Source organism: Suncus etruscus, chromosome 3, assembly GCF_024139225.1.
Source record: "Suncus etruscus isolate mSunEtr1 chromosome 3, mSunEtr1.pri.cur, whole genome shotgun sequence".
NCBI classification, from domain to species: domain Eukaryota; kingdom Metazoa; phylum Chordata; class Mammalia; order Eulipotyphla; family Soricidae; genus Suncus; species Suncus etruscus.
In genome coordinates this window covers 14449779-14472500 of record NC_064850.1, presented here as the reverse complement: position 1 = coordinate 14472500, position 22722 = coordinate 14449779, and the positions used below count along the sequence as shown (strand labels likewise).

Here is a 22722-nt window from a genome sequence, read left to right as displayed (position 1 = left end):
AAATTCCTAGTTGGTGATTGCTGTAGTGGAACCCTCTTCCTTCAGGCATTGGCCTAGTTCCCTCCTTCTTCTCTTGGGTTCATGCTCAGTGGTTATCTTTTCAGTGAAACTTGGAAGACAAAAGCCAGATTCTGTTATTCTGCCATTGAAAAACCTAAGACTTTCCCTTCCCTCCTTCAGCAGTCTCTATCCCAACCATCCTTCTTCTGGCCTTAATTTTCCTTCATGGTATTTTCCATTGACCATGCCTTATGCATTTTGTCTATTTTTTTCAAGTCTCTTCTTTTAGAAGCTTTATGCCAAAGCAGGTATTCACGAATACTGTTTTGTATTGAAGAAAATTGATTGTAGAACTAGCAGTGGGAGAGAAGCAAGGCTTGGAAGGAGAAAGAGAATGAACATTTCTGTGGGGATTATGGGAAACTATACTATTGTTATTATGATTTCTTTCATTTCAGTACTGAGAACCTGGAGAATGCAGCATCAGGTTTGTTATTTTAATCTCCGCAGAATTCAGAAAGACACAAAGTCTCCTCTGCACAGCAATGGCTGACTGTATTTTAGCATACCCTCATGTCCCCTCTGCATAACCAGAAAATCTTTGCCATGGGGAATAGGAGGCTTCTGTCAGATTTTGGTAGGTCTAAAAAAAATGTCAAGAACACTTCCATTTTTATTATTGTTGTTGTTTTTAGTGACATGGAAGAAATACCAATAGATAAAAGCAACCCCAAAGAAGAAAATTCTAAAATAAGAAATACCAATCTAAAGAGATGGAAAGCTTGCCTGGAGTTGTTTGATGAGCTAGGAAGGGGATGGTGGGGTGGAGAAAGAGAGAGCTGCTAATAGACTGGAGAGAACTTTGGGGGAGACAGAAATGGTATTTAACTAGAATGAAGTTTTTAACACTGGCCTATAATTTTGACATATAAAACTCATGAACCTGCACACTTACAACATGAAAATGTGCTTTGTAAATTATATGTAGAACAGATGATTGATTTTTTGTCAAATAGTTTATTTAACCAATATATATATATCACTAATAGCATCTCACCGTCCAAAGATAACCACTGTTATCATCTTGGCATCTGTGTGATATCAGGGTATACACACAATCATAGTAACACACTCCATGTTCTGTTTTATTTCTTTGTGTCATTTACTGAACTTTTTGGTTATCAATACATAGACTACTACATGGGCTTTTTCGCAATGTTCAAACATACACCACATCAATGCCACATGATCTACTCAATTGCTTATCAAAAGATAAAGATGTTTGCCATTTTCACTAATATGAACAGTACCACGAATATCTTTTTAACTAAATATTTCAGCATACTCTTATTTGCTATGAAACCTTCCAGCAAAATTGAGCTACATAAAAAAAAATCAGGGGTTGCATCCACATTGTTTAGGGGTCATCAGTGCTAACATGAGTGATTCTGGTGAAAGGCAGTACTATGGCTGGGGATCAGAATGGTGCATGTACTCTACCACTTGAGTCATTTCCCTGACCCTGGAGTCACTTTTTTTTTTCCCTCTCCCAATGGTGCCCAAGATACTTTGGGCTTTGCACTCAAGTATCACTCCTGGCAAAACTCAGGAGACCTTATGGGGTGCTGGGGATTGAACTTGGGTTGGCCTCATGAAATTGAACTTGGGTTGGCCTTATGAAAAGTAAGTGCTCTACCTACTGTACTACTTAGTCCCCTGATTATTATTATTATTATTACTATTATTATTATTGTTTGTTTTTCAAGCTACACCCAGTGGGTGTACTACACCCAGGGGTTACTCTTGGCTATGCACTCAAATATCGCTCCTGACTTGGACCATATGGGATGCCAGGGGATCAAACCACTGCCGTCTGTCCTACACTTGATCTTAGCCAAAAGGCCGAGAAGCGATGCCATTTGTCCTAGGTCAGCTGCTTGCAAGGCAAATGCCCGACCGCTGTGCCTCTGCTCCACCCCAGTCACATTTTAAAAAGTACCTTCTCTAAAATATATCCATTTATAAACCCACCAGTTATCTTTTAATATTAATGTAAACTAGACAAATTCTATCAATGGGCATATCCCGACACCCCACAAGTTCTAGAAGTTATGGAAACAGTCTTACAGTGTCCCAGCCCTCACTTAAAATGAACAAGATTATTAGGTAAGAAGCACCCTGGGGACTAAACTACGGGACAGTAAATTCCCTTTAAAATCTGTTGAGGGAGCAGGAGTCAGGAGATGAGGAAAGAGCTCAGACCATCATAGGCTCAGATGCTGCAGGACTAGGATCTGGTCGTCTCTTTGGACCAAGCATTGCTCAGCTGTCTCTTGGGATCTGGGTGTCTCAGAAGTTGGCCAGATTGCGGTGGTTATCACAAAGCCCCAGTTGTTTTGCACCTTATTGCAGCCATAGCTGCTTGTGGACTTGGAGTGGTAATTTAATCTTTCTAGGGCAGCAGAAAAATGGATCTAGTGACTCTACACATTTTATAGAGTTTTATTTTTGAAGATGTCTGGACTTAAGATTATTCATTAGCAAAGTGTCTGACCTTGAGGAGGTGCTGATACTTGCTAAGCTTTTCCTAAAGAGGGGATTGTAGATTCCTACTATAAAGTATTAGGAAGGAAAGGTCTGGCAGAAACATCTTCCCACCATTATACCCTGTCCTGGTATCTGCATTGATGTCTGTACAAAAGGTCAGACTCCGTGCTCATTTGATTTTATTTTGGGAGACACACTAGGGATGGGGTGCTCAGGGGCTACAGTACCAAGAAGGAATTCCCTCCGGTCAGTGCTCAGGGAGTTTTCTGGCATGCAAAGCAAGTGCTCGTTCAATGGCTCAATGGGTCATGGCCCCATCCCTTGATTTTTAGAACCTGCTTAATACTGTTGATACACTAGAAACATAAACTGGTAAATCTCCACTGGAAAGAGAGGTCAGGCCTCTAGCAACCAGCCTGACAACCCCAGCCAGCAATTACAGGCATCTGATTAAAGACTTCTGTGTGTCCACGTTGTCTGCATCAAGCCCCAAAACCCGAAGTCTGTTGCTGCATCAAAGAACCATCTCTCTTCCAAGACTCCAGGCTCAGAATAAGCAGCAATTTGGAAGGCAGCCCCCTCTTATTTTTAGCCTGTAAAAAAAAAAAAAAAGAAAAAGAAAAAAGAAAAACCCAAAAAACCCAAAACTAACATACCAGAGCTCACCCAGGCGTCTCACACAAGCTGTTGTTTGATTTGGTTTGAGAAAATGACAGAGTTGTGCACCAAGAAGAGAAGGCAGTGTGTGTGTGTGGGGGAAGCAAATGAAGGGGTGGTGGGGGAGAGTTATTTTCTCTCCACCGACAACCCCCACTCTCCGCTCCCCTCCTCCCTCCCCCTCGGTCTGGGTGGACCCTGCCTGGGTAATAGCCCCTTCTATATTTAAAAATAAAAAAATAAAAAAACCACAGATGTGTTTGGCAGAGACTTAATTTCAGAATTGCAGTTGGCGTCTCCCGAGGACAAGGGGAAAAGGAAAAGCCGGTGCCGCGCGGGGCTGTGGGGGGACTCGGCGGAATCCAGGTCAGGACGCGTCGCTGTCTCAGAGTTGCAGCTGGGCGCGCGGCTTCCTTCCATCCATCCATCCATCCATCCATCCATCCATCCATCCATCCATCCATCCATCCATCCATCCATCCATCCATCCATCCATCCATCCATCCGGCACCGCCGGGCTGCACCTTGCAAACCCACTTGGGGGTCCAGCGTCCCCTTCTGCATCCAGACCTGGGGGATTCCCAAGGGGGAGGCGAGGCGCAGGTTCGATTCCTTTCCAGGCTGCGGGTCCGGTCCGGTCCGGTCGGGTCGGGTCGGCTCCCTCCGAGATTCCTCCCCTGGGCGCGCGGGCATCACCTAGGCAGGCGCGCCTTGCTTGTCATCGCGTGCCATCATCCCTTCTCTTCCCGCCGATAGGGCCACGTCGGGGCTGGAGGCTTGGAGATTGGCCTTTGGATTTGGCAGCGCGGCTGCAGCTTCCTGGGCAGAGCGCACGAGCTCGCCCCAGAAAAACCGGCGCGTCCCTTTGGCTAGCTAGACCGACCCACCAAGACGTCTCCGAGCGGTGCCAGCCCCGGGAAAACCCCCGGCGACGAGACAGCCAGCTTCGGGGTCCCCTCCGAGCCGCCAGGGCGCGCCGGACTGACCCCCCTTCCCCAACTCCAATCGGCAGGCAGGGATTCCTTTAACACACACACACACGCGCGCACGCTGCAGGCGGCCTTTGGAGAGGGTTGATCCAGAGCCCCGCGCGCGCGCCCCGGCTCCGGATTTTTTTTTTTTTTACATTTTTACGCGGGGCCTTTTTGGAAGGGCTTTCCCTGTTGGTGCTGGAAATCCAGGCCCAGGGAGCCCCCACTCCCACACCAGCCCCCCAATCTCCTCCCTCCTGTCCCCTTCCCCAGATGCGCTGCCCCGCAGCCCGGTGAACGCTGCGGGCGCACGAGCTCCGGCTCGCTCGCTCTCTCGCGGGCGGCCAGCAACGGCGACTGGCAATGCCCCGGACGCGCCAGCGGCCAGCGGGCACCCCGCGGGGGCGATGAGCCTCTGCGGCCGGTGAGAAGGGAGCCCCCCACCCGGCAGGCAGGCAAGGCAGCGGGGGCATCACGCATCTCGCTCCGCAGAACCCGCTAGCTCTCTTGGGAGACCCAGGGAGAGGACTCGGTGAGTAACGGGCGGCACCTCCCGGTCCAGAAGAAACGGGGGACAGTGGGGTTGGCCGGTGGGGTGAGTGGATGGATGGGGGTGGACTTGGGGGCCATCCCCAAGAGGGTTCCTGCCCTCACTAGGTCAGGCGTGTTGTTGGTGCCCATGAAGAGTGAAGTTGTGCCTCCAAAACCTCTCCACGAACCGTTTGCTCTCTTGGGGCGATTGTGCCCTCCCCCCCCAGAAGTGGGCTGTGTGTCTGTCTGTGCGTAATTGGGGGTGTCTGTGCATTTCTGGGGAGAGGTAATCTGCTCCCGAAAGTGGACGTTGTGTCTGCGGTGCCGGGTTGCAAGGGGGATGTGGATAGGTGGTTGGTTGGATGGTGTTGGGGGGATTCCGGAGGAGTAGCTACCGCGCTGTTGGCGAAGGAAAAACGGGGTGCCGCAAGGGGGTGCAGAAATAAAGCTGCTTGGTTTGGCTGAGTGAGATCCCGGCGGTGCGTGCGCCCGGGAGCCCGAACCAGGCACGGCTTGCTGTGCGCATTCGTGTGTTGGTGAGACTGCCAGGTTATTTAGATGTGGTGCTCCTGGTGTGTGTGTGTGTGTGTGTGTGTGTGTGTGTGTGTGTGTGTGAGTGAGTGAGGGTGAGTACCCGCCGGGTTTGGGGGGCCTTGGAGGAGATCGCGTTACTCACTCGGCGCGCGCCCGTAGGCAGGCACACACACATACACACACACACACACACACACACACACACACACAAACACACACACACACTCACACACGCGCGCGTGCGCGCGCCCCAACCTCGGGGCTCCATCGTCGCTGCCACCGTGGGTCGGGAACTGCAGCCCCAAAGCATCAGCCAGCGGGCGACGCACGGCCAAGGGGGTGGCGAGAAGAGAAGAGGGGGTTTCTCCTGGGCCGCTCTCTGCAGCCCTTGGGGTTCTGGGCGGTCCCTGGCCAGGGGAAGCTTGTCACTATCTCTGCGCCCCTGGTTCTCTTTACCACTGACACAAGCGCACACACAGGGATTGATAAAACCACGCGCGCGCATCACACACACACACACACACACACACACACACACACACTTTCTGGTTCTCAGGCTTGCACTGATCCTGCGGACACAGCCGGCTCCAAGCCGAAGCCCCAAGTCATGGGGGGGGGGAAGATGAGAAGGATACAGGGGTACAGGGGGGCAGGGATTGGGGGAAAAAGAGCTGTTTGGGGGGTTTAGTCTTTGTTCTTTATTTTTAATTGTGGAGGGAGGTGGGGTTAACTAGAGTCAATGCCAAAATGCAGTGCCATAAATATACCCAGTCCCACTCCTCTCTCTCTCTCTCTCTCTCTCTCTCTCTCTCTCTCTCTCTCTCTCTCTCTCTCTACACACACACACACACACACACACACACACACACACACACACACACACACACACTCCCCAAGCTGTGGGTATGTGATGATAGGAACATAGGGACGCTTCTGCCCTCCTGGAGGTGCCCAAAAGGAAAGCCTCGGGCCTCTGGCGAGGCGACCCGGTGACTCTTTCGCAGCCGCCTGTGATTAATCCCCACAGCTGTTGTGCCCCTGCCACTTGAGCTGAGCTCTTGTTTACCTCTATTTTCAAATATAGCTGCTGCGCCATGCTCCTCCTGAAATAGGGGATCAGTTCACTCTGCTTGGGCTCTGGGCCGGGACTGCAGACATCTTTGGATCCAGCTCTGAATGGAAGAACTCCTCCTTCGTGCTTCAAAATGAGGATGGTTGTTGGGCAGAGTTTGGGGGTGACTAGTGTAGGCCGATCATCCCATAGATTCCTGGCAATCTAAACATCCCCCTGATCCTTTTTTCTTTCTTGAATTGAAACGCAGATAGTGGCCAGCACAAAGCGGATGGAACTCAGAATTGAACTTAGCTGAAGGGACTGCTTAAGGGAAATGGAAAGACTGTTGGTGCAGTTTCTCCTACCTGGAAAGCTTCCTTGTTCTTCGCACCCTCGTGCTTGTGGTTCATTAGTTTTACACCCTTCAGCCTAAAACAAATACCCATATTTTAGACACTTGCTTTGAAGTTATTTGTAAGTAACTTAAAGATGAACATTATGTTTATGTAAGATTGTCATTGAGTAATAATGCCAATCACATACCTGGACAGAAAGTTGCATCAAAGGAAGAAAGATAGCTGATGTATTATTCCTATCATCTTTTTTTTTTTTTTTTTGGTTTTTTTTTGGTTTTTGGGCCACACCCGTTTGATGCTCAGGGGTTACTCCTGGCTATGTGCTCAGAAATCGCCCCTGGCTTGGGGGGACCATGTGGGACGCCGGGGGATCGAACCGCGGTCCTGATCCTTGGCTAGCGCTTGCAAGGCAGACACCTTACCTCCAGCGCCACCTACCCGGCCCTATTCCTATCATCTTAAGAGTGAAAAAGCTCTTCCCTCTCATCTGCCTCTTCTATACAGTGCCAGGAACCACCACTATCCCCTCTTCATAGACTGGCCCCAGGGGCCTTCTCCACCATCACTTCTCTCTCTGCGATTATGCATGCACTTAATAAACCGCACTAGTTATAGACTGCTGCTTGTCCCATTCAGCTGACTCTATTCTTCCATCCCACCTTGCTTTCAAAAACTCTTACCACTTTACAGTAGCATCTGTCTCTGCTTTCCCACCACCCATTCATTCATTCATTAGCGCCTAACTTTGCTGTTACACCCACCTTCTGCTTATCTGTCACCTACCAGAGTATTCTCTTTCCCCCAAAGTAATAATGTATTCTCTTTTTCTTTGTTTTGTTTTGTTTTGGGGTCACACCCAGTGACGCTCAGGGGTTACTCCTGGTTATGCGCTCAGAAATCACCCCTAGCTTCGGGGATCATATGAGATGCCGGGGATCGAACCGTGGTCTGTCCTAGGTTAGCACGTACAAGGCAAACACCCTAGCAACTGCACTACTGCTCCGGCCCCATTAGTGTATTCTTGATATCTTCTGAAATGTTCCTGACTTCTGACATCTGTATTTTTTTCTCTCTTTTCCCTTCTCTCCTTTATTTTTCTCCTCTCCCCCCTCATTTCTTCCTCCTTGCCTTCTTCCCTTCCCAGGCCCAACAGAGAAACTCGATCATCGGCTACTTAGTACTTTCCTTTCTTGAATCCTATCACACTGAATCCTGCAGCTCCAGATAATTGGCTGGATAGCTTCTCTTCTATTTCTTCAAGATTCTCTTTCTCTCTCATACCTTTTCCATCTCTGCAATACCCTCACCCACCCCCTAGTCTCCCTGAATGGTGTATACGGGCACTCCGGCATGGATTCCTTTGAGTTTGTGATTCTAGAAGCCCAGTGTCTGTCCAATGGCTGCTATCTGCACAGTATCTCTCTTTTTCTATCCCTACTACTGTGGCCTAAGTATAAACTTGCTAACTTCTTAAGTAATCACAATAATAGTAATTATAATTATACTTAACCACACATATAATAATTTATCATGCATGATCTATAATTATAGCAGTCAACATTTTGTTTGTCATCTGTCAGTTCCCTGTGGGAGAGGATTTTCCTTGTTCAATTCTTTCCATATCTTTGTAGAGTAATCGCTAATATTACTATACTATAAAAAGGTTTCTTACAGCTTCCCAGCTTCAGCCGCCTCTGCCTTCCATTCACTCTATTGTTCCAAGCTTCCACTCTTTCTAGGCTTACCATTTTTGTCTGCGTGAAAAATGTTGAAGGGCCTCTCATTTCTTGTAGTAACCCAACCTCTCATGGTCAAGGCCCTCTGAGGCCTGGTTTGCCACTCATTGTCTAGTCTCCCTGCTTGCAGTTCTTATGACAGCACCTCAGTAAACTTGTCCTTTTCTTTTCTGTGCCTTTCTGGCTTCCATTTCTCAAAGAATCCTGCCTACCTTTCAGAGTTTCACAAAGAATTCTGCCTGTTCTTCATTGTTTAATTAAGAGTCCCTTCCACATGGGAAGGTGGCGTGGACAAGCACCTCCTCCTTTGGAATTGTCACAGCATAGCTCCTGTTTTTCTTGAGGTTCTGCTAATGGTTGGAATGTAGCCTGTATATTTAATTTTTGCCTGTGACATACCTTCTCACTCAGACCGAATGCCTTCTCTCCCTCGTGCTCCCCATCACATGGTGTTCCCTGTCATGTGATGCCTGAAATAGTGGGAAGCCACAAAGCAAAGAAGAATGAGTAAGTGAAGCCCATGGAATAAAGCCAAGAAAGGGACTCTGCACCATTTATCCTAAAAGAAGTTGGGTGGAGGTAAAGATCAAAACAAGAACAGGTGATATGATCTCACTAACAGAAGATGCCCTGAACTGATAGTAAGAAGGTTATGTTTTAGTGGTTACCATGTGTGCCAAACACAGGCAAGATCCTGTTCTGTTTCTGCTACTTTGCCTTCTTTACCTGTCAAAAAAAAATGTTCCTTTGGATGTGTTGACTTTTAAGCATTTTCCCTGACCTGGCCATTGAATGTTCTGAGTCTATAGATTGCCTCCTGCTAAGAATACTTTTAGCGCTGACAGTATCTGTCATTTCAGAACCTTCCAGCTGCAATTTGAAGTCTTGAGTGTGTCTGTTATCACATTGGGTCTCTAGAGGTCAACATGATCAGCTGGCTCAACTGTCTGGGTCTCTGACCTACAAGACACCCTGAGCTGGTGCAGGGCCCTGATGGCCCTTGGTTGACATTCCTATGTGGAGTCACTTCCCTCTGAAATCTTTTAAATCGTCTTAGAATAACTGGTGGTACTCTAGGTTCTAAAAATGCTGCAGCCAGTCCTGTTCAACTCCTCTGCTTGTGCCACCTGTCCTTGGCAGAATGTGTTCAATAGCTTTGTAGGCCCTGCTGAGTATCTGTGAGACCAGTTTGCTCAGCCATCCATCTATAACCTCTCTTCTAGGAGAGAGTCATTCTGACCAGCATCTTATAGTCAATCAGGAAGAGCTAAATGAAGACTCACTTATAGAGGGGTCACTAGGGAAGGGAAGAGGAGCATAGTAGTAAAGGCAGCATGCTGTTAGATCTCCTAGGAAAATTCTCCCAGTGTTCTCTAATAAAAGAAAGACTTCCCAGAGTCTTTCACACTCATTGGGTTGATTATACAGAAGACAAACACCCCTACCCCAATCCCCAACTCCAATCCAGGTTCCACAAAGATGACTTTGACAGCATTCCAGAGTCCATTTGCTCTTCCTTCAGGCAATGATGTGGTTTAGTTCCATATTTAAACACTTAAAAATGAGGAAAAATTAAAAGTCATTCAAGCAAATTGCTCCCAGAAAATGAGCTGGGGGAAAGGTTCTTTAAATAAATTAGCAGGCGCTGGAGAGATAGTACAGTGGGTAGGATGATTGTCTTAAACATGGCCAAACAGGGTTTGATCCCTGGTACCTTACAGGGTCCCCAAAGTCTGTCAAGAATAATTATTGAATAATAATAATAATAACATCAATTATTATTATACTCAGATATAATCCCCGAGTATCTGCTGTGAGCCCCCCAAAACAAAGAAAAAGATCTCTAGCTTTCCTTGAAAGGAAAGATACAGGGATACCAGAGCAGAGGGATGCTAGAGTAGAGGGTTGTCAATCTTCACTTTATGAGTAACCCCCAAAACTAGAACCTGGATGATTTCCTCTGTAGGAAAGGCAAGGACAAGGTCCCCTAAGGAAGCCCTCGATTTTTCAATCCCCTTTTATCCAGCCTTGATTTTCTTTCAGTCAGAAGCCATGCTATCAGTTGCTTCTTCTAGACATATGACACCTTTTTGGGCCTCATGCAAAGAGATATGTAGCAGCCAGCCTCGATTCTGGCTTCATTTGTCTAATTGTTGGCCTAGAAACTCTTGGTCATTAGCAGAACCATGGTTTAGTCATTGAATCAAACATCCTCTCTAGAAGGATTTAGCAGGAAGGAAGGCCTTTATTAAGTTGAGCCACTTAATGTTTGTGTAATGAATAATACACCTTATGTGTGGGCTATTCTTATGCATCACACTCTGCAGGAAAGCAGAACTCTAATGAAGAGAGGGGATTATATTCAGAAAGAACCTCAGAACTACCAAATGTCATGTGGACCTCTTGATTCTGAGGACCAACACTACTTACTCTGAGGAGTCATTGCCTTTAACTATTCATCTCTCAGTCCCAGAATTTTCCAGAATGTTTAAATGCACCTCACAGGTGCATCTTTTCCAGAACCCTTCAGTGTTGCCGAGTCATCTCTGATGCTTTCAGTGAATACTATGTTTAGATTCAAGATAAGTCCCAGAGAAATACCATGGTGACTTAAAAATACAAGTCTCCTGCTACTGTGAGACCTGTTAGCTATGCCAGCTATCTTTTAAACAGAAAAAAATCACAAATCCAGTGATGATTTCAGCAAGTGATAGGTGCTATAAAGAAAGAACAAGGAGACATGACAATATTGAATGAGGGCAGGGCTGGAGGAGGGCCAAATAGGCTACTGAGAAAGCCTATGAGAAGATGGCCCCGAGACCTGAACTAAACAGAACAGATAAACTGGGTGTTTTTAGACTAAGTGTGATCTCTTTGCACAGAAATTAGTACATGACAAGGTACCAGGGAAGACACATGATTAATCTGTTCTAGACACTTTATAGAGTTCCATCTTAGCTGAACAAAGGAAAAACCTAGTACTTGAAGTTAAAGGCAGTGAGTTAAAAGTCAGGAGGGATTAGGGGTTCTTTGGTAAAGCAAAATTGCAAAATATAGCCTTATTTGCTTTACTTTTAAAAAAGATACTTTGGGAAGTTGAATGCATAGTTGGTTATAGGAAATAGGATAAGATGGGCAGTTAACTCAGTAGCCTAGGTAAGAGATAGAATACTGAATCACCAAGAGCTAGAACAAAATATGACACCTATTTGACATTAACATACAAGACATTTGAGAAGACAAATGATTAAAATAATTCAATGTTTAAATGATTCAAGGGAAGGTACTGGTTGTACATTAACTAGTACCCATCACCAATAGAGATCACCAATTAGAGATCAAAGCACAAAATGAAACTTTTCTGGTAGTCACTCCAAGATTTGATTACATCTAGATATTTTGAATCTTGAAAATATACTTTTTTCTAGCTAGCACTGTTTTGCAGGGACAGTGTCTTCTGTGAGTTTATTTTCTTGTATGTGAAACATCATTTTCAGTTGAAATAGATGTAAAACGTCCATCTTCCCTACTACTGTGAGGTTCTTTGTGTTAACCATTCCCTAAATCCTTGTTCACATTGAGATACCAATAATGTTTACTTTTTTTTCTTCATGGCAGACACCAAGCCTGTTTTATCACTGTGTCTACAGAGCATTCCACAGATTGGACAATTGAATCAATAGTCATTGCTTGTTGAGTTAAGAAGCACCCTGGGTCTCTTGTTGTAGTTCAGGGCCTTCCTGAGTTCTTATTGGAGAGCTTTGAACTCTCTCTGGCCTCACTTATCTAAAATATCTTTCAGGATGTACCCCAAATTAAACATGTAGCTAGATCTAATGGTTATATATTAATTTCCAGTTTTCATTTTTAGTGGTCTGGAGATCCCAGAATCAGGTGAAATTTGGCAGGATCAATGGAATTAAAAAGTGGTTCAGTCCTTGCTATATCTTTTCATTCCTTTTTTCACTAACATCTTCTGTTTTTATCTGGTGTCCATCATATATTAATCCTATAAACCAAAAAGGCTGTTCAGTTTACATCTTCCTATGTTAGGATTCTCTTCCTGACACTATTCAGGTTCTGATAATGTCTGATCCAAATGCGATCAGCCTCTGAATGTTCTTCCTTTGTTTATCTGTCCAGTTTCCACATTGTCATCACTCTAGGCCCCATATTCAAAGGAAAAACTTGTTCTTGTCCTTCCTAAAAAAATCTTGTTTGGTTCAGTGCTACCTATAAGATAATGCCCCAGTTTCTTAGTTGAGTGTAGCAGGCCTTGTATGAACACTTTTCTCTGCAGCTTCTTTCTAGTGCTCAGACCTACAACCACACTGCTTGCCCTTCTGTTCACTCCTGCTGTCATACTCTTTTGCATGGTCTTTCTCTTACCTTTGTGTAAGATGTTCTGGCTTTAATTTAGTTAATTCCCATTAATTTTTCTGGTTCATGAAGCTGACTCTGGGACCTTTATTCCTCTGTGTTTTTTTGGCACATTGAACATCCTTTCAAATCTAGTATTTGTTTTGTTGTAGTTGTTTGGGTTTCTGTTATTTTTATTCAGTGGAAAGTGAGGGAGACTAAATTTTGTTCAAATTATTCAAATTTGAAAAATCCTATGTACCACATCTTTGACAGATGGGATGTTCTATTTGAACATTGCGAAGAGTGGGAGAAATCACTGGATGTTATGCCTTCTATTTTTCATGTTTATTCAATATATCTAATCACTCAATAGATATTAAACACCTGTTAAATACCAGACACTGAGAGGAGCACTGGAGATACACAACTACAAAATATTTTAAATTTCTACTCTCTAAGAACTTTTATTCTAATATTCTTGGATGTAAAAAAAATGAATTGGGTTCAACTCACAGTAGCTATATCATCATATTTCAGCAAAAGTCAACTTGTGACATAATGCACAGGCTGGATTTTATATAAGCAGACATGTATGAATGAATTAATGAGTTAGAAGGCCAAAGAGAAAGTAAGAATACGTCAACCACTATTTCACGGGAATATAACTAGATACTTAACATTTTCTTGTTGGAACTGGCAAGTAGCATAATTTTCCAAGGGAACTGTATATGTGTTTTATATTTCCTTAGAAAAAGTTTAGCGATTGACAAAGGGAGAAAAATCTACTTTGAGGGTAGGTAATTGATGGCAAGGTATAAAAATAAATTAGACTCCAGCAGGATAGATTATCTATTTGTCCTGTGCTTAGAAAGGTTTTTATTTGTTTGTTTTTGTTTTCTCTGTTTTTTGACCACATCTTGCAGTGCTCAAAGCTTATTCCTGGCTCTGCACTCAACTCTTTGTGGTGCTTGGCAGGTCATTTTGGATAACCTAGTGTTGGCAGCATGAAAGGCAAATGCCCTAGCTGCTGTACTATCACACTGGCCTCTTAGCATAAAAAGATTTTTCAGTTCCCACTTGTGAGCCTCCTAACTCATGATACGTTAAGAGATATTCTCTTGGTCCAAAGATTAAAATGTTAATATTCAGCTATATTCTTTGTCTTTTCTCTCAGAATCTCAGTCTTACCTCAAAGCCAACCACTTTAAAAAAAAAAGGGCTTTAGGGGCTGGAGAGTTAGCATAGAGGTAAGGCATTTGCCTTGTAATCAGAAGGTCGGTGGTTCGAATCCATATGGTACCCTGAGCCTGCCAGGAGCGATTTCTAAGCATAGAGCCAGGAGTAACCCCTGCGATGCCTGGTGTGATCCAAAAACCAAAAAAAAAAAAAAAAAAAAAAAGAAAGAAAAAAAGAAAAAAAAAGGGCCTTAAAACAACAACAACAACAACAACAACAACAACAACAACTCAATATCATGGGCCAGAGAGATAGCACAGTGGGGAAGGTGTTTGTTTTGCACTTGACCCACCCAGGTTTGATCTCCAGCATCCCATACAATCCTATGAACTCAGCAGGAATAATTCCTGAGCACAGAGTCAGGACTGATTCCTTAGCATCACCAGGTGTATTTCCAAAACAAACAAACAAACAAACCTCCATATCTAGACTACAGAGATCTGAGGTCTAGAATATGTTCTAGTCCTCTGTATTTTTCAGAGCTCTGAAGTTACTCTGATGTACTGCTCTCTGTAGCTTCTAGTCCTAGTTTCCAAACTGCCTTTGCCTTGTGGGAGGTAACTGAAATGCATATGTAGATCTAGTAGTGAGAGCAGAATAATGTAAATGAAACTGGGTAAGGCCCTCCCTCTTCTTGGCTCTCTAACCGACACTCATCTGTGACTTCCCAAATCTGCCAAGGACTTGCAGAGGGCAAAAGCCTCTGGATTTACAAAGTCTGGTAAATCTTACGCACCTTTAACTGATAGGATTTTAGAGAGGATACTGGAGGTCATGTACCACTAGACTGATCAATAGAGTTTCACTGAGTGTGACCCTCCCTTGTCATAAAATATAAACAAATTAAACCTCCTTATATTGAGTTGAATGCTTTGGGGAATTTCCACCTGTGGGTAGAAGATGGGGCATGTAAACAAATAAGTTCAGCTTAGTGTGACAAGTACCACATTGGTGATCGAAATGCAAGGAGTCATGACTTTTTTGAAGGTGAAAGAAATGGGTATTAAGAGAGAAGACTTTCCAAAAGAGGGCAGCTTTGGGATACAGGGGAGGGTCTATGTCCATGACCTGAGGATTACTTTTCCATCATCTTTTTTATCCCTGGGATTAAAGAGCAGATTTCGGCATTTGTCATACCAAGTTTCTGAGACCAACTGTGCCACTTGCTCAGCTAGTGGGTCTTAGGTGAATTGTTAATCTGTGAGCCTGAGTCTTTTCATGTCAAAAACAGTTAACACTGTCTGTTCCATCTTGGGGCCCTGAGGTATTGAATAACAGCTGTAAAAGTGAAGTGCTGGCCACAGAGCAGACACTCAAAAAAAAAATATGTCTGAAGCACATGGAGAATAAGCTGCTGGTGCCTTGCACTGTTCAGGAATCTCTGTCTCTCTTTGTGTGTCTGTGTGTCTCACTCTTTTTCTCTGAACCTCTCTCCTTAGGCTGTGGTGCCTGGAAGAATATCAACAGGGTTCCATAGAAATGATCATCTTATTTTAATGTCATCAAATATTTGAGGGTCTTTAGGGAAAGACAAGGGAAGCAAGAATAGTAAAATGCCATATTAACCTACTGATGCCTGGTTTTCTGTTATGAAGCCATGCTGCATTGCAGCCATGGCCCACATGGTTTGAGGCAGCTGCACAGCAACCAATCTGAGAGCTTAGAGCAGAAAATGAGATAGATATTATTTCCCATGACATCATTATAATCAATTCTTATAAGTACTTGCTTGTCTCTATCCTTCATCAGAAGATAGGCTCATAAGGTTGGAGCTGTGCTGTAACTCATTCGTGTCTAAACGTCCAATTGCTAGCCCAGTTCTTGGTCAAAATTGGGCATTAAAAGAGCAACTGTTTTTTTAAAATGTATTTTATCCAAGGTGCTTTTGGCAAATCCAGAATATTGGTTCTCTCACTTGGTCCTTCTAACCACTCCTCCCCACTTTAACTCGCTCTTAATCTACTGAAGTCTCCTTGGGAGTCTGAATTCTTTGCCTGGCTTTCATATATATAGCTCTGGACCAATCTAACAGAAATGTGTCCATTTTCTTCTTTGACCTTTTAGGGATAGGCCTGCCTACAATAAGAGCATCATTGACTCAGAGGAACTCTGGCAATCATCCATCATCACACATATTTTCTAGTTTGGAGCTCCCAAGGCCCTGAAAGGGGTACTGCCACTACAAAAGTTTAACAGCTTTTATTGGGAGGGCTCAACTGAGAGAAAATTTCATGTCTCCCACTATCACATGCAGGACTCCACCATTGCCCCAAGATCCCAGGAAGTGTTTAGCACCTCCAGAATTTTCCCTATCTTTGCTGAATCCTAGCTCAAAGTGATCTCAATCTCTCAGGGTACACAGAACATGCCATATTGAACACCAGGAATCTGGAATCAGGCTGCCAGAATTTAAGTGCTTGTTTTTCTACCTTCTCCCTCTGATATCAGGCAAATTGCTTAAATTCTCTGGTTTCTGACTTGCTCTCTGTAAAATGAGGAGGATGATACTAGTTATCCTCCTTCACTGCGAAGATTCCGAGATACTGATATCTGAAAAATAGCATCATTCTATTTTCCTCTCAGGACCCAGTTTCATTTGTGTGAGTAAAGCCACCTAAAGAACTAAGGTCACATCTTTCCTCTCTTGGGAGTACAGGGAATTGAGTTCCTGTGTCTCTAGGAGACACAGAATGGATTCTGCCAACTCTCATCTTCTATGAACAGAGATATCCAGGAGATGAGACAGTGCTCTTGGGCTAGGTGACAGGTCAGATCCAGTTCAGCTTTGGCTATGCCTAGAACTTGAATGTCAACTAAATCTGAGGCCTGTGCAGGGGTCCAGATTTAGAAGAAAGGATGACTCTCCCTAGGTTGGTGACAGACTGAGAAGTGTTTCCACTGGAGAAAGTGGAAGGTGTAGCAGGAGGGTTTACTCAGTCTGGCCTGGTGGCACTGTTTTATTAATAATCTGGAAGGGCAGTGGAACAGTGACTTTAATTAAATTTGCCAGTGATATTAAAAGATGTCAGGAGCTACTGCTGAGGACACAGATACCTTTGCAGATGGCCTCAGGACAGCAAAAAATAATCCAGGGAAGAGGTGAGAGGCGGTGGTGGGTTGAACATTGGTTCAGCTTAAAAAAGGGAATGTAACCTGGGGACAAAGGTCATTGCATGTAAAAGATTACCTTAGATCTAATACAGTCCCTCTTTACAACATACCTGCATCTGTTCTTTTTCCACTAGATTTTTAACTTGATCTTTCTTGACCAGTTTTGTTCCTCTTGCAGTCAACCTAAATCCTTCAGACTAATTAGTTTTCTTTTTTTTTTTTTTCAAATACAAATTAGACTATAATTCTCTTGCACAAAATCTTTTGCTTGGCTTTTCCTTGCTCTTCTGATAAAAATCCCCTCTTCTTTGCCTGCCACCTATGACTGGTCATGAATTGAATCATCCTTTCATGTCTAGCCTTGTCTTTTGTGTCTCTCACTTCACATGGGTTCCTTGTAATCCTATGCACACACCTGCTTTCCATGTCTCTATCTTTGCTTGGGTTGTTCTCTTGACTGAAATGCCCTTCTCACCTTTCTTCTCTTTTTTTGACTAGAGCTCACTCATGCTTGCAGACTCATTTCAGGGATCACCTCCTTCAGACTATCTCCCTGAATCCCCAAGTTGGCACAAGGCCCACCTAGTGTCTCCACAGCTTTCTGCCTTCACCTCCACTTAAATTATAGAAAGGGGTGTGTGTGTGTGTGTGTGTTGTGTGTGTGTGTGTGTGTGTGTGTGTGTGTGTGTGTGTGTAAAACCTGTAAAGCCCTGCATACTTTTTTCTTTTACCTACCAGCATATAGTGTCAGGCCTGTAAAACCACAGGAGTTTGTCAATGTTTGTGTCAAACTGAGTGAATGGGAAAAATATTTAGGTGTGAGACTGAATCCGGCAATCAGCAAAACCCCTCAAGCCCCCCCCCCCCCCCTCATCCATCCTCTTAACTTTCCCCAGGAAACCTGGGACTAGGCAATGTCACCAAGTTGGTTGCCTGGGACACATGCAGTTTAGGTCCATAGAAGGCTGGAAGCTGATGAGGATGATGAGGGGAAGGGAGTTGTGGATGTTTTACAACAAAGTGGAACAACTTAGAGAGATGAAATGATTAAAATCCTTCATTTTATATATTTGTTTGCAACATTTTCCCTTTATCCTTTAGCTGTCTTATCTAAGATTCAGTTTCCTAAAATATAAGATAGGAATAAAAACAGTATTTGGCCTCATAGAGTTGTTGTAAAGATTAAATTAGGATGTATTTAGCATTTTGCATGCAACCCAAACATAAATGTTATTATTTTGTTAACTCTTAATTATTTAGGGCAACTTGGAGAGTTTCAAGCTGAGTTATGTTGTTTAGTGTGCCTGAGGGGTAAAGTACCTTCTGGAAACACAGATGACCATTCCATTTTGGTCTCTAAGGGAGTAGGGCAGAACTTAAAAGATTGAGATCATTCTCAATTTGTCTCTAGAATTGGGGCAATAGAACAAAAATGAATTGGGATCATTCTCAGTTGGTCTCTATAACTGGGGCAATGGAATTGTTGACTTGCCATAAGAAGTGAACTCTCTTCCTTTAGCTTCTCAGCCAGAAATTATTTCCCGGAGAGTAAGAAAAAATCACAGGTCATTTTCCATATTAAATTTCAAAAATTTGGTGGAAACATTTACCAGCCATCTACTTGCCTTGTTTTCTTTTATCCTTTTATTTAGTACATCTGTTTTCTAAGGGAACATTCTTCAAAAATTGAGCTCTGGAGCCAGAGAGAGCGCATAAAAGTAAGGCATTTGCCTTGCATGCAGAAGGTCAGTGGTTCGAATCCCTGCATCCCATATGGTCCCCTGAGCCTGCCAGGAGCGATTTCTGAGCATAGAGCCAGGAGTAACCCCTGAGCACTGCCAGGTGTGACCCCCCAAAAATAATTGAGCCCTGATTTTGAACACATGATCATACATTACCCATAAAAATCAGTTGCCAGTAGTGGCTACAAGACAGAGAACAAAGACCATAATATTTCTTTGTTCTTTTTGGTACATAAGAGAAGTGGGAGTGTCATTTCCCATTTATCATTTCCCATCAACCACTACCTCAATGTTCCATGTTCTTTGACAGTAGAAAGACAACCCTTTATCCTCACTGTGGCTATCCCACCCCTTTGTTCCACACAGTTGACATCTCCTGTCAATATTTTGCTCTTGATTAAAGAACTGCTCCAGGTGTTCCCACTTCTGTCTCCTCCTGGATGGAGTTTATCAGAATCCACAAAGTATTAGGATTATCAGAGGTTGAGGCCCATCCTTGGTTAGTGCATGCAAGGCAGACTTCTTAGCGCTTGTGCCACCACTCCGGCCCCTCTTTATTTCCTTTTTTTTTTTTTTTTGTTTAAGGTGAGATAGTAAACATCAAAGCTAAGAATGTGGCTCTCTGGGCCCGGAGAGATAGCACAGCGGCGTTTGCCTTGCAAGCAGCCGATCCAGGACCAAAGGTGGTTGGTTCGAATCCCGGTGTCCCATATGGTCCCCCGTGCCTGCCAGGAGCTATTTCTGAGCAGACAGCCAGAAGTAACCCCTGAGCTCCACCGGGTGTGGCTCAAAAACAAACAAACAAAAAAAAACCCAAACAAAAAACAAAAAAAATAATGTGGCTCTCTGTGTCCATAGAAGATCATGAAAGCTTTTCAACCTTTGAACATTAGTGCTAAAAATTTGAGATTGTCTTACCCTTCCACAATCTTCCTCTGACTTTTCCATCAGAATGTGTTTATAGTTCCATGTACCAGCTGTGATGGTCTCTAGAGTTCAGTATCCTGGAGAATGTGGACTCAGCATTTGGCTGGTCTCCTGGGGAATGGGAAGCCAAGTTAATCTACAGAACCCAGGGGAGGAAGTAAATTCAGGGTGTTGTGTTCCAGAGGGAATTTCTCTTTAAGTAGAAGTCTTATGAATTTAAAGATCCATATCATGTTCTCTAAAATTTGGACAGGTTTTTTTCTTGGGAGATATTTTTTCTTGGGAGTTTTTTAAAAAAGCAAATGGCTATCATTCAAACACAAAATGGCCTTAAAGAAAGCTGATAGATGAATATTTGTTTGTTTGAGCTGCCATATCAAAATAACCATAGATTGGGTGGTTTGAGCTGTAGACATTTTGGGGACCACATGGGACCATGTTCTTGCTCAGGCTCATTACTGCTATAACATGGGGAACCATGTGGTAACAGGGGTCGAATCTGGTGGGCCACATCCAAAGTGAGTGCCCTTGACCTCTGTACTATCTCTTCACCCCAATACACATATATTTTATCACAATTCTGGACACAGAAAGATCCAAGATCAAGGGGCTGACAGCTTGGTTTCTTATAGTAGCTTTCTTCCTGGATTGCAGAAGATCACTTTTTTTACTATATCCTCACATGCATAGAGAGACCCAATTTTCTTTTGGCCTTTCTTAACTTTAATTATCTCTAAAAGCTCTATCTCCATGTAAATCAGATGTGTAGTCACATTTGCTTCAATACTTGATTTGGCCCCCAAGCACCATTGGGGTGGTGTTTCCCTGGCACCGCTGCATCCAAGCAGACACTCTTGGGCTATCCATTGAGCTGTGAGGTCTAGTTGGGTGGATACCTTTGGGAGAAGGCTCTGGGTCCCCTGTGCATTGGTAGGGAACTTCACCTAAGCCATATGCATTGGGAATAGAATTTTAGTAGGATTGTAACCTAAACCATATGCATCGGGAGTAGAATTTCAGTTTATTATATAGCTTGAAGAATGCATTCTCAGTTATTATATATACAAATTTTAAAAACATACATTTGGGGCTGGAGTGCTAGTAGAGGGTTTAGGCAGTTGCCTTGAATGCTGCCAATATATATTGTATCCTGAGCACCCCCAGGAATGACCCCTGATCTCAAAGCCAGGAATAATCTCTGAGTATCCCTGGAGTGTCCCTCTAAGAGCCCCCTAAAACCTACTAACACCTACTGATTAATATACTCACATGGTAACCAATAGTCACAGTTTTTCCCCTTTATGTCATTCACAATTTACTGGATAATTAGACAGTTATTCAATATACAAATAAATAGGAAAATTCAAAGTTTTATAAAGTCTAAAGGAAAAGTACAAAGTGAGGTGAATATACTTAAAGAGGTAGTTGGCTGTTTTTAGGCGTGAACGAAATATTTTCAGAGAAAGTGGTATGAACTGAAGTTTAAAACATTATTAAGAGAATAATAAAGGGGCCAGAGAGAAGCATGGAGGTAGGGCATTTGCCTTGAATGCAGAAGGTTTGAATCCTGGCATCCCATATTGTCCCCCGAGCCTGCCAGGAGAGATTTCTGAGCTTAGAGCCAGGAGTAACCCCTGAGCACTGTTGAGTGTGACCCACCCCCCAAAAAAGAGTATAATAAAGGCATGCAATGAAGAAGCACTCATTCCTGGCATAGTTTCTGTTATGGACAAATGTTCTGAGGTGAAAAATAGTATGGCATCATCTAGGACCCAACATGAAGGTCATTGTTGCTGACATGTTAAAGGGAAAGGGGTGAAGAGGAAGAATTTAAAGCTTCAAAGGTCAAAGTGATTACTTCTGTCCTTATGTTAGGAGAAAAAAAAAATAAGCTGCTGAAGGGCTTTAAGTAGGGAAGTGATACCCTAATTATTTTAAAGGATGTCTGTGATTATATGAATAAAGTAGAATACCTAATAGCAGAAATTAGAATGGTTGGAAGTTATCACCATTGATTCATCAGATTAGTAATAATAATGGATTGGGCTGAAATGAATGAGAGTTTAGTGCTGGATGGGTTAAGCAACAGGAAGGAGGGAAAAGCTATTGACTAATATCTGTCACTGAGTGAGGGGCATTATTTTCTGAAATGGGATCAGTGGAGCTGAAGGAGCTAGTAAGGAGATCAAAGACTCACTCATTTCAGGTACTGTACAGATGTAGACCAACATTTCACTCCTAACAGAACTCCATATGGTTCTAGCAGAGATTGAAAAAGACCACTGTGCTTTATGTTTTCCTCAGCAATTGCATGGTCATTTACAATCTCATTCTATCTGAATGAGATTATGTGTAGAAAGATGAGTCTTCGGTTTCTGTTTCGATGGGTTTCTTCTCATTCCTTTGAACTCATACTCAGCTTTTGAGGTCAGGAGATGAGGCTGCATGTCATCTCCTAATCTTGTCAACAGTTAAAAATATCCTTATTTGAAAGTCACTTGCACGTTTTATTAATAGTGATTTTTTTTTACCCCTTGGATCTTTCAGTGTTTGTGTTTGGAATCTAAGTGGCTGAGTGATCTTCACCTTTTATAAAAGGATGCCTAAACTTTCATAAGCTTGCTTTGCTGGAGTGCTGAGTACTACTTGGCTTGGGTCTAGTGCAGAGTTTAATGGACCTCTGTTAGCTACTCACTCTGCAAACAAAACATTTGCTACAGAATCAATTCTCTTGATTTTATAGTTATCAGAAATACAGTTTGCCTCCAGATGTTTTTTTATTTGGGGATGATGTTTTTCCAAAAGAATCTCTATTGCAGAGTCAGGTGTTCCATTTGGAGGAAGTGGCCCATAATAAAAGTTTAATTCAATGTGAGGACTTAGCAAGATACGTTATGTGAGAATTTTTTATACTTTATTTAAAGAAAGTGCATTGCATAGTTGACCACAATACATGTG

General features: G+C 43.4%; 1 protein-coding gene across 3 annotated transcripts in view; it reads left to right on the top strand.

Annotated features, from left to right (window-relative positions):
* Positions 1–4648: 4648 nt before the first annotated feature.
* Positions 4649–22722, top strand: part of SLC8A3 (solute carrier family 8 member A3) — a 167995-nt gene continuing 149921 nt past the window's right edge. For all 3 annotated transcript variants that reach the window (XM_049770331.1, XM_049770330.1, XM_049770329.1), the window contains exon 1: positions 4649–4707. The gene's annotated coding sequence lies outside the window, so the exon portion shown is untranslated. The remainder of the gene's footprint in view (positions 4708–22722) is intronic.